We start from the raw sequence: 17,927 nt of genomic DNA on the forward strand, positions 1-17,927 counted from the left end.
GCCGGGGGCCAGCGGGGGGCACGGCGTGACACCAGGGGCTGCTCCCCTCGGGCATCGCTGCTGACCTCACATCGCGTTATCGCCGAGTCTGGGGGTAGGGAGGGAGGCTGCGTGGTATGGCTCCCACCCTGCGAGCCGCACAACGCGGGATTTGTTGAAAAAATGGATAAACGGGGATCGGGAGAGCAATGAGGCACGGTCTCTGTAACACGGGCATGTGCTGGTGGTTCTTGTTTGAAAAGATTTCTGCCACGTTGTTAACCAACAAACTCACGTTTGTGCAGTTGCTTTCACCTCTGAAATAAATAGCTCCTCCTGTGGAATCAGCTATTCAACAATTGTTTTCAACAGATGCTTTTTAAAATGAAAGTGTTTTAACACTCAAACGAGACCAACCTAACAGCAAATGAACTGAACAAGCTTTAAGAAAGTGATACGCTTCTGTACATAAAAAAGTTATGATTTTTTTTCTATTGTATTTGCTAGCATTTTTTTAAAGTAATCAGTATTTGAAAAACGTATTTCTCCCTAAAGTGATGAATGATTTTTGTTTCAAAATCTCCTTTCATTCCATTTGTTAACTACCTTCAAACACAGCCCGACCCCAAAATCTATCTCGTGTACACGTGAACTAGAATTTTACGTTATACAAGAAAAAGGATATTAGCTATTTTCAAAAATAAACTAAACTTCCTTTGTATCTATTCCTGGGCTTGGGAGTCGGTTCCCATTTGGATATTTTCTCCATATAAGTATGTTCGTGTGAGCGTAGCCCCCACGCACAGACACTGAACCCGAGTTGTAACCGCTGGGTCTGGGGCCGAATGGGTGGGGACTTGGGGCAGTGGATCTCTGGCAGTGTTTTTGGAGATGGGAGAGAAGGGCAGTGGGCTGTGAAATCACACATTCCTGTCCAATGGAGCTGAAATAATGGTATTGTTCTCTGGAAAAGAGGTTGCTTTTCTCTTCTCCATTCTTCCCCTGATCTGCAGGGACCTGATTGTGCAGTTAATCAGCAAAAAAGCGTTTGATGTAAGGCAGGGCGTGAATTCAAAAGGGCCAGGGGGGATTCAAGAGGGATTCTTCTGTCTGTTAGAAAATGTTTTTCTGATTTCAAAATGGTAGACGTTTGAAAAGCTGCGCTGGTCTCTTCAGAGATCCGGGTCTGTAGTAGGTACCAGCACTAATTATATCGCTTCCTTTGTGGGTTTGACACTTTACTGCTGGGAAAAAAAAGAAAAAAAGAAAAAAAAGAAAAAAAGAAAAAAAAGTAGATATCTTACAGCAAAACCAGAAAGATGTCCTTCCTGGAGCAAAGGTGAGCCCCTATATCCCTGCAGTTAATTCCTTCAGCTTGCGATCGGTCGCCAGTGTCTCTTCACAACTGTCTTGCTAAATGTTTAGCACTGAATGAGGCACAGTAAATAACGAGCAAGGGAGCCAGTAAGAAGTAAGTTGGTTTTGTAGCTCGTTTTGGTGACCTGTGTCCTGAGTATGACATCCTCCTCCCCCAGTCTTTAAACATAGAGGCTTTCCTGTCCCACACTGTCTCATCCACAAATCTTTCATTGCCAGCCTTGTCCTGAATGCCAACAGTATCTGAAGCATATTTCTCACTGCAGAGTGGTCAAACTTTTGAACAAAATGCTTTCTGCCGATTTCTGCTGTTGTATATATACAACATCCTGCTAGCTTTCCTACGCCCAGCGTCTATACATGCACAAATATGCAAATCTATTGCAATCCCTTTACTTAATATATTATTGCAGCCACACAGGAAATGACACATCCTAGAGAAAGGCAACTGCCTTGGATGTTTACATGAAAAATGTGTAACTTTACGGCAAGCTCCGAACGGCTTTGTCAGTTTAATTTTGGCCCAACTGTAAATAAAGTTAATGGAAGTTCCCCATCAGCAGCTCTGCTCGCCAGCCCCGGATCCACCGCCTCTTCGCGCAGCTCTTCCCACTGGGCTCCTCCTGCGCTACGAAAGGAGCATTACTCTGCTGCAACGCCGGGCCGACCGGCTGGGTTTTTGTGTTTCAGGGCTGGGGGACATTGGGGAATTCCTTGGATTTTTCTGGTGGTGCTTTGCTGCAAACGGGCAGTTGTGCTCTTCCCTCCCTTTGGAAAGGAAGGCGGATGAAAGACATTTGTTGTGATGTTAGGTTGCTTTAAAGAAGGGCTCCTTGCAAACGTCCAGTGCTGGAGAAGAATGGCGTTTTTATCATTTTTAAACATCAGGGAGGGGAGGGAGAAAAGCAGAATTTTTTTCCCCTGGTCCTGGGGTGGTTTTGCAGTGTAACTCAATCTGATGTCACCGGGGGAGGAGTCTGTGCTGCGTTCCTTCAACTGGGGCTGCCTCGGTTCAAGGCCTTGTGGCTGAAAGTTCTTAAATCTGTGGCAGACAGGCATGACTATTTCTTAATGAGACCCCTGCTGCAATAACGCGTTTTTTATTTTAATCAGCTTCTTAATGCTATTAATTACGATTTCTTTAATAACACTCTTCCCGTCTGCAAGGTTCCCATAGTCCCACCCGAGCGGCACAGTAACACGCTCCACCGTTAGCGTCTGTGTGAAAACACATGTACAAACCCATATAAAACCTTCCTAATTAGGTCTTGAACATACATATGCTTTGTGAATGTGGGTGACAGGCAGGAACAAAGGGAAAAGAGGAGGGCAAGGAAAATTTCATAGAAGTTTCCAATGATATTTGCAGAGGCTGTTATAAATTAACTTTAAAGTCCATCTTTGTGGAAGATTGATATATTTAGGAAGAATAGATTTGATTTTTCTGTTTTCTCTTTCCTTCCCGGCTCACTACCTGCAAACATTTGCTCCTGTGGATAAAACTGTAAGGCTGGATTCAAAACGAATTGATAAAACTCCACAGGAGACAGGAACAAATAGATTCGTAAAATGTTCACGGGACAGCATTGACTAGTAATGTTTAAACTTAAACAGATTGGACTTTTGGTTTGTCTCAACCTCAGAAAGCCCCTGCATGTAGTCTGGGAATCAAAGTCACCTCTGGGCTCATCTAAAATCCTAAACCTCATTTTGCACAGCTACCTCAACTTTTCTTTTTTAACACACAGACTTCAGTATGAAGTGGACCCTTTCTTTAAGCACCGATTTGAATGATCCTTAAAGTTGCCAGTAAAATAGGTGAGATTTCACCATCCTCGTATTTTTAGCCAAGTAGTTTACAGAAAAGTTTTATTTGAATGGGCTTTGATTCAGGCACAGGAGAATAAAACAGTTTAAAATTGCTCTGTGAGTGTATATCTCTATTCGCATATATGAGGCTACACACCAGTGAAATTCAAATTGTTCTTTCCTTTTTTCATTCTTAGAGTTTTTCAACAAATGCAGCTGCTTAAAGGATTTTTAAATGAAAAATATAAACAAAAGAACTATTCACGACAAAAAGCCACCCTCGGAAACGTTTTAGTAATTGAGAAGCTGTCAGAAACGATTTTTAAAAGTTTAAAACGCACCCGCGCCCACCCCCCCAAACACGTCTTTATTTAGGCTGAACAATCGTTTTAACGTGATACAAATGCAATATTTTCTTAATGGCATTTTCCTGTCTGCAGGATTGAAAATAAGAGAGCCGGAGAAACCTCCTCGTTCCTTTCGATAAAAATAAATAATCTCAATCATTTCCTAGCTAGCGGATGGCCAGAAATACCTTTCATGTTTCCATAAACATATCCAATCGATAGCTTCAAAAGTGATTGAATGTAACCCAAACGCAGCCAGCCCCAAGATCTCAAATCTCTGCTGATCAAACCCCTACAAAGCAGGCTCTTGTGCTCGCTTTGACAGTGTCCGAGAGGGAAGGGAACATGAATGAGAAAAACAGTCGCTAAATGCGAGTTATGAATGAGGGATTGGATGGGAGGGAGGGAAGAAAGAAAAAAAAAAAAGGAGAGAGAGAGAGGAGACGCAGCCTCTGCCCCAAGCCGGGTGAATTCCGCCGCTTTGTGCCCCGCCGCGATTTGTGCGGGTCGGGCCGGCAGCCGCAGCCCCGCACGGCCGCTGCTGGGGCGGGGGGCTCGGGGCCCGGCCGGGCTCCCCCCCGCCCCCCTCCCGCTTTTGTAAGGCAGGCCGGGGAGGTTTTATAGCGACTCTAATTCTCACTCCCTCCATTTCCTTCCTTTCTGCATTTTTTATCCCCCCTCCAGCCCGCCCCTCCCCTGCCCGCAGCCCCGCTATTGATTAACCGCTTCGCTGCTGCCCCGGCCGGGCGCTGCCGCTCCCGGGGAGCCCCCCCGGCAGTGGGGACACCCCCCCGGGATGGCCACCGTGCCCCCGGTGTGCCCGGGGAGCGGAGGGAGCCGGCGGTGGCCGCTTCCCCCCCCCTCCGCGACCCCCGACCCCATGGCCGGCGGCGGCGGGGAGCGGGCAGGAAGGGGTTAAGGGGCGCGGGCGGCATCGATCCGTATTGATGGCTTCGGCAGTTTGAAGGGATTTGGGGGCTGGGGGGGGGCGGGGAGCCTTCGTCTTGCTTTGAATTGGAACCCCCCGGCTGGGAGCTCGCTCCTAATTGCATGCACAGCATTCCTTCGGAGTGGGTGGTATCACCTTTTACTGCTGCTCCCTTCCACAGGGAAGGCCTGTAAAAATCCCTTTCATCTGCCCGAAAATCAATAGCCGGGGCTCTGCATGGCTGCTGTAAAGACAAAACAACCCCCCTGTCCCTCCCCCGCCAAAAAAATATAAAAAAAAAAAGAGGGGAAAAAATAATAATAACGCTAATAATAATCATAACAATAACTCCGGAGGGATGGGGGGAGAGGAGCCCCGAGCAGCTCCCACCCCGCAGCCGGGCGCAGGGCAGGGCCCCCCCGGCGCTGTTTTGGCAGCTGCTGGGGGCTCTTTGCGAGGGGCTGCGTGCTCCGGGCTGCTCCTGCTCCGTTGCAGCGGCCGGGGCTGGGCTGCAAAGCGCCTGCTGGCCGGAGCGGCGGGGAGGATGGCTGGAGGTCAGGAGCAGTGCCTAACAGGTTAAAAAGGACGGGGAGAGTGGGAAGTTGCAGAGTTATGGGTGGAGTTACCCACGCTTTAAAAAAAAAAAAAAAAAAAAAAAAAAAAAGCACAACGGGGTAAACAAATTCATTTGGCGGAGAGTGCCACGAGCTAGGCGAGGGTGCTGTGTCTCGCTGTGTCCAGCACCGGGCTTTTGGAAGTCAGCAAGGAGAGGTTTTGCCAGGAAGCATTTAAACCGAGCCGGTTTTTCGTTCTGCCCCCAGCCCGTGCAAAAGTGGTGCGGGGCTCGCTTAGGAGGGAACTTCCCCTTCGCTGCTGGGTCTTAATTTCTTTAGCACCGAGGGGAGAGGGGGGGATTGTTAAGCGTTTAAAAATCCATGCAAAATAAATCAATGTGTTTCTGCCATCTACGTTTCAATTCAATAACATCGTTTTCATAGAGCTATTTCATTAGTATGGAATAACTCACCTGTAAGTAATTACAGCTGACTTGCTCTCTAGCAGAGACCAAGGCAAGTCCAGAAAGGGGATAAAGGTTAGCTCAAAGAAATACTGCAGAGGTTTGGCATGGGTCTAAAAGTGAATAGCTACGTTCTCTCCTTAGAAAGCAAGCAGTTCTTAATCATCATTTAAAAGAAAATTCATAGCTGTGTCTGGAAGCTTCATTTCAATGTAAAATCTAAAAGCAAAAAGCAGCCTGAAAGTGTTTCATCAGTACAACGTAATGTGGCTGCATCTAACAGAAAAAAGCTCCAAAGCAGCAAACAACCCCAAGTTCCTGTAACAATTGTTTGAGAAATCTGCCTTTCTCAGATTTCACACAGGCTCAAACAGTCAAATAGTTTGTTTGATATTTGTTGGTGTAATTCTACTTGTTGAAATTGTGTGTTGGCACCGGGCTACATTTGTTTGAAATTAGTTTATCAGTGTAACACTAACTGAGGAATGAGTTTACTGGTTCAAAAGTGCACGACTTTGAGAAAGATAATTTAAATGGAGCTACACAAGGAAAAAACAAAGTATTTTATTTTTTCCTATATAACTAAAAGTAAATATTTTTTTTATAGATTGTTTAGTGTAAAGTTGTATTCAAATCACAGTTCAAATGCTTCCCATTTTTATTTAATGATTTTTATTTAGACAAAATTGTCCCAAACATTTTGTATTAATTCAGACAAATATGCAACAGTTATTTCTATCTTGTTCAGAATATGCCTTAGGAAGCTTTCCCGGGCATATTACTTTTAGAGAACGCTGGGTTTCTCAGTAACAAATACAATTTTAAATAGAAAGAAGCTTTTTCAGGGTTAGCTAATTTCAGGAAGCTCATCCTTTCACCATTGTATGTACATTTTAAAATAAAATATTTACAAATAAAAAACCCTTCCTAAAATACTTAGGATGAGCTTATCTTCATAATTCTGTGAATATGTACTTAAACCTCTGTTTGTAACAAAAGTAAAAAGGTCGTTTTGCTGAATCAAACAATTAAAATGTGCTTCCAGCTAGCCAGGGAGCTGTGCTGTGAAAGACTGGAAGCATTTTTTTAGGAGTGCACTGCAGCAACAAAACACACACTTGAAAGTATTTCAGGATCTCACTCTTTCTTTTAGTGTCAAGAAGAACATTTTGGTTATTAAAAAAAAAAAATCCACTAAATTTAATTAGAAGCCAAACCTGAGGTTAAGTTTTTTCCTTCTTTCCAAATCTAGTGGCTGTTTTTTAAATAGTTTAAATGTTTTTTGTTTTTACGAACAAAACAAAATCAACTGTATAACCCACAGTTCAGAGAGCATGAAAAAAGGAGAGTGATTTCCTTCATTCACTGAATTAATCTCAACAAACAATTTTGGAATTTCATTTGTTTGAAATCTGCAGCATATTTATCTCCCAGGCATTTTAGTGCACTAATCTGCTTGACATTCAAGAAAAGTAACTGAAGAACAAACCTCCCTCCTTACCCCCCCCAGCAGAGTTGCCAATTAATCTGAATCTGTTAGCCCTGACCAAACGGGAGGAATCAGCAGGGTATTGTGGGAGATTTATCTGAGGGTCACATCTCACTTCTGAGTTAAGAATTTAATATGAAAATAAATCAGTATAGAGGTTTTCTCTGCCTTAGGTTATCTGTAAAATATGTGCCAAACATGAGGATAGTTGTGTGTTTGTTGAGGTGCAACCGCAGCCTGTCTCTGTGCGGTGTGAGCAGAGGTATTTGTTTCTCTGATTAATGCTGGGAGCAGCCTTTCCTTTTTTAACTACAAAATCCCACCAGCAAACACTTGTGCAGATGCACTTTGTGTGTGCAAAAGTAACTGACCTGCACAGATGGAGTGATGAAGTTATGGTTTGATTATCAAACCAATGCTTTAGTTCACAAAACTTGTGAATCTTCAGCCTAAATTTGGGGGGCGCGGGGGGTGACCTGTGGCTCTGTGCTCTCGGTTTGACTAGCTCATAAACTGTCCTTCAGAATGAAACAGAAAACTGCAGAAAGAAGTGTTTGCAGTTTTGCTTGGCATGGCTGCTGAATTACGTCCTAGAAATGAATTGAAAACTCATTTCCAGTGCTTTTAGCTGTTAACCAATATAACTCTGTTTTAAACCTGCAGCCTTGGTGGATGCTTCCAAAGTTAAATCTAACCTTTGTATTGTTCAGCAGCACCAGCAAGGCTTCATTTGAAATAACCTTTATTAAAACTTTGTTTCAAGATTAATTTCCCATTACCTTCAAACTTGTGTGGTTTGATCTTCTCACAAATCCCAAACAATTAATATTAGCATTTTGTTAAATTATTTTCTTGCAAGCTGTATACCAATTATTCAAGTCCATCAGGGATCAGTGCTTCAGTTATATTTAAAATATCACTTATTAGTTCACATTCAGAATTCAGATCCCTCTGGTTAATTGAGCAGAGCACCTACCTTAAATCATAACCCCGCATTCCTCATCAGTTGTAATGAAAGATACTGAACTAGTTAAGCAAGGCTTTGTTGGCACAAGTGGAAAATGAAAATAAATGAATTAACAAGCCTTGAAAAATAATCTTTGCAATTACAGAGTTTCTTTGGTTAATATCTCACACACATTGTGCATTTAACCACAGGAAAGTGGTGGGTGCTTAAGGTGTAAAAGAGCCTTTAGAAATATTTCAGTCAACACTGCTAGCTCTTGAACATGTTTATGTATGCCTTTCATGTCAATGGGGAAAAAATAGCAATGAAATTTGGGTGTTTATACACCTAGAAACTGGGAAGTCCTGCTTAAATGCAGCAGCCTGTAGCTGGGAGCAGTTCTGTGAGAACTAGAGCTTTTTCACACTAATTGAGATCTGTACCTGGAAAATAACAACCCACAAGGAGAACTAATTCTTCAGTGAGAGCTCAAACCTGTTAGGAGCCTGTGACCAAACCCAGGACAAATTCAGATAGGGTTTACTATAAACACTCTCTTACAGAATAGTAGCTTTCTCTATCTGTGAAGGTGGAATTTAGATTGCAGAAGTCATCTGTTAAGATCAAACAGATAACAGGAGCTTTTCAAAACATTTAAAAATATTCCTTATCCACAATGTTATCTTTCTGACTAAATGATTTTAGTAAATGCTGGAGGGAATATGACATTAGCTAACCGAATGCAAAAGGTCCCTGTTTGTCTCAATCCTCCGAGTATTCCTTGTAGTGGACTGAGTCCACATTTAAAACGTTCAAATGCATTTCCCCAAATGACATCAAAGAGTGTTTAAATCAATATTTGGATGATCAGGGAGCAAATGTTTGAATTGGGAAAGGAAGGGGCAAATACAGCCCGTGCGTGGTTGCTGCAGCACGTCGCATGCATTTCAAAGTGGGCAAATGCTGTGACATGGCAGAGCTGCAGTGGGGAGGCAAGGCAGGGGTTCTGTCCTTGGGCAGCTCCTCTGGGTAGAGAACATTTGGGGGGAATTACAGTGCCATCAAGGAAGGCTTGGGTTTTGCCTGGACAGTAGTGACAGAGAACTAGAGAAAAGGGCAAGTGAGTGCAGGGCAGCAGCAGTTCACCAGTTCTTCCAAGTACTTGATTTAATATTACAAGTGAAGAGGAAGACTTATGCTTTGTGGCAGAAACCAGAGAGAGCAGTTTTTTGGACCTCAACTTAGAATGAAGCTACTTTGGTGCTGTAAACACCATCAAAATCCTTTAAAAATTTAAGAATTTAAGAGAAAAATTGCTCTCCTAAGACCTGACAGTGGAAACTTCAAGCATCATTACGTTTCAGCTCAGACAGTTTTTCTCTTTCCAGTGTAAAAATTTAAGAGAGGAGAGGTGTACTCTGACTGTGATTAAACAAACCACACACACACACACAAAGAAACCAACCCACAGTAAGAATACCTTGATAATATTTAAAACAGACTATTAGGGTTTCTTCCAGGTATGCATGTAAGCTTTGTCTAACAGGAGTTGACTCGGATGCAGTGTAAAGTTTATTTACTGCTCTTCGCTGGCTCTTGGCAGACCTTATCTTGGTTTCAGCACAACTTTCAGAAGTCCCTGGCACACCAAAACTTGCTATTTGTTAGCCTCCTGTAAAAAGTAACCAGCTTTCCTCCACTGCTCATGTAGAGGATGCACACTCTGTGCTTCATTACTGCTCCTTTGGATTTGAATTCAGTGGTACATTAAAAGATAACATCAAAAGAAATCTCTAAAACCTTTAGATTCACTATGTGATGGGGTGTTTTTAGTACGAGTTTGTTAAACTATCCTGACTCAAGTAACAATCAAGATAGCATCTCTTTAAGCTACATTAATTCAGAGTCTTAAAGACCAAAATGTATATGGCAAAGAGTGCAAATTAATATGGTAAAGGGTGTTGTGCACTTAAACCACACTTTGAAACAACAGACTGTTCCAGAGAATAGTCTGCTGAGAATGCTCTCATCTCATTTAACTGAAAATAATCAAAATTAAACAAATTCTCAAAATGTCAAAAGTGATTGTAAAAAAACAATGTGCATTGCAAACCCCACCACCTAAACAGCCGTTATGTTTAAAGGAAATCTGTGATCTGCAACCAATTAGGAGCAAAATGGTTGTAAAATATTTAATTTGTGAGTAGCATTTTAAATTCAGTAACAGCTATAACAAAATGGGTAAGTAAATGACATTAATCACTCCTGATACTAAATTATCCCTATTTTCCTTCTAAGACAGGAATCAGACTGGGCGATGTTTTCTATTAGTTAAATACATCCATGACCCAATGAAAGCCTAGGAGGCCATTTAACTAATGGGGATCCCAACATCCTTGTTGTTCCTTTATTTTGTGTACTTTTTAAAGGTCATATAACTGTTTTAAAGAGTCACCCCTTGATTTTTCGGCAGAGGTAGCGAGCGTTATTTTCCTGATAAGAGCTATTTCAGACAGGTAGAGCAATGTTTCCTGCAGCGAAGACTAAACACCAACCTCATTTGAAATGATTTTAACAACTTCATGGCCTAGAGGAAAATCCTGCTCTCTAGCCTACAATACCAGTTTTTTTTTTTTCCTTTTTGGTTTTATTTCAAAGAAGAAGAATTTTTGGAGGGTTGCATAAAATAAAGCAGTAAAACGCAAGTGGTTATTTTCCACAGTTGAGCCATTGTGTCATTCAAAATCCGGTATCTTGTTTGTTTTCAGTAAATTAATGGCAAGTGCAGCAAGTGGGTGCAAGTGCTCAGCTCCTCCATCCCGAAACTCCTCCACAGTGATCCCGGCTCCAGCAGCCCATGACGCAGTCTCCCGCTCACCTGTTTTCCAGTTTTTTGCACCCTCTGACTGCCCATTTCCATTCCTTATTCATAGAAACTAGAATTGTATTTTTTGACATGTTTTCAAGGAAAATAAACCCATTTTTAAAGCCCATTTTAATTTGCGAGCATCTCAGATTAGATTCAGCTTCTCAAGATGAATTATTTCCTGCTTTTCTTTCTTGTAAATATCTTCCACCACCAACCACCTTCTGCAGATAAAACTTTACCAATTAGTCATTTACAGACATAAACTCACAAGGCAAAAAACAGCCTTTGCAGCTCTAGGCCTCTTTGATGATGATGATGTTTACAAATGCTTTCACTGCTGGGCTAGTAATGTGCACTTTGCCATTAGCTCAGAAACTGGTCGACACACAAAATGTGCTTCTCAGTAAGGCAGATGGTAAGAAAGATTGTTCCTTTCATTACACGCAGGACACTTATAAAATAAATAGTGGCTGGGGTGAGCGTACCGATTTCTTCAGACTGAAGAAAGCTGTCTTGTTGTTCAAAGTGATTTCACTGGGAGCAGGTCGCTCACATAAAAATCTGTCCTGGTGAGATTTCTGCTGTTACTGCTGCCACTGTGCCTCCCAGCAGCAGCTGAGGCAGGGGCTTCTGGTGCCAGGTGCTCACTGTAAGGGAACCCTTGTAGGGGAGACACAACCAAAATCCCTTTTTTTTTTTTTTTTCTCTCTCTACTGTGGTTTCTTCAGTTCCAGTGCAAATCTGTGGTTCCCTCCTTCTTAAGGTGTCAAGTGCATCAGGAGACGCTGGTTCCCGACAGCACTGATATAAGCAACAAACAAAAGCTCTGCGTTCAGTGGAGATAGAGGAGGTAAAAAGGGTTAAGTCAGGCAGCAGAGATGTGAGTAATCTGCACTGCCTGAACAGAAGCAGAAGTGTGTTCCTGAACTGTGCAGCTTGAGGGAAGACTAAGTGAGAGAAATGTCAGAGCCCAAAGAGCAGGAGAGAGTGGCAAGGTTTATACTGCACACACACCACAGGTGTTAGAGCCCTTTTTATTGTTGCAAGAACCCTCAGCAATACAGCACTGTCCATTTGGAGTTGGACTGGAGAATGAGGTATCCCAGCTCTTCTCCTCTGTGGCAGGGTGCACACCCTGCACTCTGCTTTTCTTTCATTTGTCCACTGGGACCAACCGTCCCCTCCCCTGGCACTGCTTTAAGGCTCAGACAAGGTGTTTATCCCAACACAAGCAGTTTTTGCTTTACAGGTGACCAGGGACTGCCCAGCACATGGACAGCAGGCAGCGTGTTTCATTTTTCATCTGAGTACCAGATACTTAGAAATGTGCAGGTGTGGAAAATGAATCAGCTACCCTCTCCATTTGCTTCCCCACGATGCTCTCCTGTGGTCCACGGGATTACCTAAGCACCAGCTGAGTTTGGGGTTTGCTGAATATCTACCAAAATATTTTAACAGCTAACTTTGCTATTCCAAGAAAGAAAAAGTAGCTACAATAAATTGGATCAAGTCTCTAACCCTGTGGGGCAAAAACCTCTCTGTCAGAGCTTTAATAACTAAATGAAAATGAAAGTCAGAGAGAGAGTAATAAATTGTAAGAAGAGAATCAAAACTCCCCAGTGGTAGAACATCCCTCTTGCAAGATGACTACAACTTGATCGTGCATCATAATCCATGTTTGGATACAAGAGGAGAAAATGCTCTGAGTAATTCTGGATTCCTGTGAGTTTGTCACTAGGGCATCTGCTTGCTTCTCAGAGGATGAAATCACGGGAGGTCTTACCCTGATCCCTCCTGTACTTACAGATTGTGGGGCAAAGCAAATATCTTGATCTCTACTCCTCCAAACCCATGTGTCAGGTTAGATTGGGGGGGGAGGGAGGGGGAGGGCATGCAGCTCTCCACTCTGGAGAGAAAATGGGAGAGGGAGCTGAAGTTTTGAGCATGAACATTGTAAACTGTCTATGGGTCAATAGGAAAATATATTAGAGGACTCAGAATACAGATCTGCTTGAATAAATATTCTTAGCACAGGCCACTGAGATTGCTAATGATCACAGTATCTCTTGATTGCTTTCATAATCTGATGTGTCCGTAGTTCACACTTCTTGGATTTTAGTTTTAGCCTTAGCGAAGGCTGGGCAGCAGTCCTGTGGTTGAATTCCCAGAGAAACCCGTCTCTAGGATTTGACTGGTTTGTCCCACTGAGACACTGACTCTGGGGAAAGCAACTGAGGAGTTCTCATAGAAACTAGGGCTGGACAAAAATGTGGACCAGCCTATTTACTGACAGATTCTCACTTGCCTTCTCTTGCTTTCCATTGTTTCCTGAAACCTCAGAGAAGTCAGACAATAAGACGTTTCATTGTGATGTAGGATCTAGCACTGTCTCGTCTTCACTTCTGTACACCTGTGTGCTGCGGCTCCATCAGCACTGCTGCCATGGCTCTGAGTAGTGCTGATAGGAATGATAGATACCTGCTGCTCCTTGGGAGGATCCATGGAAACTCCTGCGAGATTTCTGTGATATCCTGTCGTCAGAGGAACACAGGCATGGCCCTAGTAGATCAAAAGAGCAATCTACCTAGGTTTGTCCCGAAACAAGATGCCGATCTAATTTAATGCATTCAGAAACTAGAGATGGGGAAAGCTCTGTTAGCCCAGCTATTCCTGGTAGGACTTCTGCACTGAGAGAGAGATTGCTTTTAAGAAATCCCTCAGCAGCAGATGGGTGAAAAGCAAGCACTGCAGAAGCTGAGATCATTTCCCCTGGGCCGTGCAGAGTGTGGAAAAGGTCCCATGTGGGAGCTGACCAGGTTTGGGGGGACGCTCAGTGTAAAGCAGTGTCTGTTTTACTACCCAGTTCCGTGCTTTTCTGTGCAGTCCTGCTTTGTTACACTGTTTGGAAATGGTTCGTTTGTTGTGTTTTAGGAAGACATAGAGTATCACTGTTTTCAACCCTTTGAACATGGAAGGCGCTTATTCATTTCTAATTTGGCCACTTAATTGAAGATTAAGGGCTTGGAACAGTTTCCATCTGAAAGCAGTGGGACTGTGCTGCTGGCTTTGAATGCAGGTAGAATTACACTATTAGGCTGTGTCGGTGCAGGACGACAAGTGCACCAGAGTGCTAAAGAAACAGACTTTCCACTGCAGCCCAGAACTGAGGTCTGGAGAGCTTCCAGTCCCTAACCAGCCAACAGCATCTTCTGCTGAAATCATTGAAGTGGATCAGTGTGAGGACTGAAACTGCTTCTGGACACAGGCGTGCGGCTTTCATTGGCTCCGCTGGAGGCTGTGCGCGCGTGTCTCAAGGGACAGTACATATTCAAAGGTGCAGGATGCTGTCATCAGAGCTTGCGACAACAGGATTAGTTTCACGTTCCATGACAGGAGACCAAGATACTGGTACACTATTCCAGCTGGCTAGGGAAAGGATCCCCAGGAAGGAAAAAAGGATAAAGAGGCTTAGATCATGCTCTGCCAACAGGAATGCAGTGGTTTCCAGCTACAGACTCTTGCCACATTTCTGCCCAGTGTCTCGCTGTTCCCTGTGCTCTCAAGCAGAGAAGAGACACCTCCCTCCCCTTGGTCCCGCAGAGGAAGTTGTCCACTCTTACTCCCTGCTACCACCCTCCCTCTAGAGCAGAACAGCATTATTTCAGCTGAGGACATCCTGTGCTTCTGTCAGGTACATAACTGACACAGTGAAGGGTGGGAAGAGGTCAGCAGTGGGTAGCTGGAGCTGTGCTGCCCCAAATAGGGCTGCAATTGGGGAAGAAAGGAGCCGAGGTTGCCCCTTGTCTCCCCCATGCACAGGCAGCACCCAGAGGCAGGCAGCAGTTCCCTGGACAGACTGCCCCTACAAGGCAGCCCAGAAACAAGAACAGGAAGATCCAGAAAACGGACTGGTCAGTGATTCCTTATATTCCCCTTTCTCTTTCCAGTAAGCAGTGTTGGGGCTTATCTTGCCCACGCTTTAGGACCACCTGGTGTCAGTGAGCTATTCATTACAGCAAGCAAACCACTTAGCGCTTACCCAGCTGCACCAAGCCCGCTGTTACAGGGACTCCCTTCCCAGAGAGCACCGCTGCATGCAGGGCTAGGCTTTAAGTTTGACAGGTCCAGCTACTTCAGCCTTACAGGGGTAATTCTGAGAGTGACTGTGCTTTGCAGGAGGTTCCTCTGTGGCTGCTGGTGAGTGAGTACCTTTAGCCTGTGCTAGTCTGTGCGGGTTTTTGTTGGTGGTGGTGTTTTTTGTTTTGGTTTTGAAGGCAACGTTTCTCTCTGTGTAAGCTATTGCTATCCAAAGCTCTTGAAGTGCGTGACATTCTGTAATAATACCTAACATAGATCCAATATTGCTATGAGTAGCAGCTTGCAGTTGTAAATCTGACGGCATTTTATGAAGGTGATTGTTGTACCTGCTTTGCAAGTGCTGTTGCTAAAGCAGAGTGGAGTTACGCTGCCTGCCCTAGGACACACAACTAGTCTGCACCAGAACAAAGATCGGAGTGTGCTGATACCAGTTGCACTTGCTCTGTTTGCTCCCCTGGCCTCACAGTGTTGTGCTGACACTGCATAGCACTCAAGCAGGGTGATGTGGGATGGCAAAACCCTGACACCCGCAGGTGGGGGGCTCTAGTTCTTGTTCATTCAAAGTGGTGATGGGCACCAAGCTTGACCTTTCCTGTAAAAAAGTGCTATTCTTTAGTCCTGAGAATTTGGGTTTGGTAGCAAGTAGCTTTGTTGTTTTCTTCACTTTCCTTGAGCGTTCATTCTTGCAACACTTGATGTTACCTTTCTACTGTAGTCATTATGCTGCTTCTTTGCCCCAAATTCAGTTTTTGGATGATGGTGTGTGTTGGGTGAGTGGGGAATGGTTGTACGTGTGCAGGGTCTTGTAGTAAAATATCAAATGGAGTGATGGTACCCAGCTGAAAGCTAGCAGGATTTTATTTTGGTTATTTGAATGCTTTCCTTCGAATGAAAGACTTTTCCAACCCCATCAGCACTCGTGAGCAGCAAGCGAAAATGATCAGATGACAACGTATGCTCAGTAAAACAGCTGCTCTTTCTATAGCCATGAGTCAAAGTCTGGTTTACTGCAAGATTTCATTGGAGCCGACTGGAATTTTGCCTGAGTAAGGTGCTCAAGATTTTGCTTCAAGTAACTTTACAGTTCCTCGCCGCGAGGACTGGTTATCACGTGGCATTCCTGACACTGGATTATGTTTCCAGCCGCACTGCACAAGTGTACTTATCTGAAGATTAAGTAGATCTTGCTCTTACAAAAGTGCATGCTCATGCTGAAGGCAGACAAAGACCTTGGAGCTGTTGCGTTACTGGGACTCAAGTTATTTACCCAACTGTCCACCATGGCAGGAGTTTTTCTGCTAAATATATAATTCCCCACTTTTTTTTTTCCTTAAACAAGAGAACCAGAGGGTGAAAGGGTTGAAGATTAAAATGTAAACAGCAAAATTTATTATAATTACAAGAGTGTTTCAAATTATTTCCTTAAACTGCAACATAATTTACCTCTAGTCAAGGTCTCTATTGGTGGTGAAAGAGGAAACTGCTTGACCTGGGGGTGACCTGTGGCCCCCGGGGGTCAGTGCCCGAGGAATGCGCAGATGTCACGGTTCATAAGCAGGGACAGAAACTCTCAGGTTTCCCAGGCAGAGAGGCGCCAGTTCGGGGATGGGACCAACATGTGCACCTCCCTTTGAAGCAGCCCCTCGTACCTGAAATCACGCCGAAAACGAGCACGCGCTGGGCCGGAGGCAGGAAAAGTCCGGGGCAGCCCCAGGTGGAGGCTTGCTGCAGGAAAGGGCAGAAGCAGTGGGATGGAAGGAGGGGAGCCGTGAGGGTCCTCCAAACACAGGGCACGTATCTGTGCTACCTGGGTAGCTGTGCCACAAATAAATGTGGTTCGAAATAGGGGTCTGCATATAGTGCTTGGCCAGAAGCTTCGGCCGCAGCCAACCGATGCGGCTTGTCAGCGCTGCAAAAGCAAAGGTCCTGTACTCTCAACAAGGAGAAGGAAGGACGGGGAAACGGAAGGATTTATTGCCCATACTATGTTAACAAAAACTGTGCATGGGCTGAATGAACGCAGTGCAGATTGCTGCTAGGGCTTCTGTAATATCAGCAGAGATCCTTGTGGTACCCCAGGTCTGCTGCTCGGGTGCCCCTCTCTCTGCCCCCGCAGGAAAGCGATTTGCATTGCCAACCCTTTTTCTTTTAACAAAAGAAAAGAAGCAACTGAGACCAAAATCAAGATATACTTCAGGAAACTCATCTTAATAAAAGCCAATAAATAAGGAAAGCTAAGTTTAAGCTAAAACAAATTGTGTGGTAAATATTAAGGTAAGGGAGAGAAAATTATACCAGCAATAATATTCAAAGAAGAAATGGGATCAGGGGAAAACACAGGCACAAGGTTAATTTTAATATTAAAATCATACCTTATGTATCAAAATAAAATTTATATGCAAGGAAATTGTGAACCCAAGGGTTCCTTTTAACTATTTTCAGCCTACAAACCACAAGTTGTGCTAAGCATGATCAAAGTACTTCACAATTAGTTTGGTTTTAAATCACTATAATTGTCAGCCTAGGTTGTAATCAGAGAAACATTGTTTTGAAGCAGCAGCAAACTTGCCCTGGTTGTAATCTGGGGAAAATTCAAGAAAAAATGCTGGGATCTGGTTGGCTGACGGTAGCACAGCATGAGTGCTTGGGGACAGCGGTGTTCACCATGTTAAACATCAGAGAGCCTGTCCCGAATTCCCGAGACAGCCAGCCTGCCCTTGGCCGCTGGTGCGAGGACCTCTGCAGCTGCTTCTGATCAGCTCCGTGCGTCAGTTTCTCTCGTGGGAGAAGCAGGGATGACACCAGAGGGTCTTTGTAAAGTGTAATTCATGAAGTGCCGTAAAACGCGTGAGCTTCAGGTGATTGTGGAAGGTGCTCGCGCACGTTAGTCATGGGGCCGGTAGGAAGCGGCAGCTGTTGGAATGAGCTGTGCAGGATTCTTGGATGGAGGAGCCCGCGGGAGTGCCAAGAATGACTGCAATGCGAGTATGAGCCTGCTCGTGCATTGCTCTTTTAATAACGCTGGCAGGGCATTATCTGGAAGCTGCAATGGGTTTCCGAATAGATT

General features: G+C 44.1%; 1 protein-coding gene across 1 annotated transcript in view; it reads left to right on the forward strand.

The window, feature by feature from the left end:
- The window catches only part of TOP3B (DNA topoisomerase III beta), an 83,653-nt gene that overhangs the window by 21,944 nt on the left and 43,782 nt on the right, over positions 1–17,927 (forward strand). The gene's annotated exons all lie outside the window — the stretch shown is intronic.

This window comes from Cygnus olor, chromosome 17, assembly GCF_009769625.2.
Source record: "Cygnus olor isolate bCygOlo1 chromosome 17, bCygOlo1.pri.v2, whole genome shotgun sequence".
Classification (NCBI taxonomy): domain Eukaryota; kingdom Metazoa; phylum Chordata; class Aves; order Anseriformes; family Anatidae; genus Cygnus; species Cygnus olor.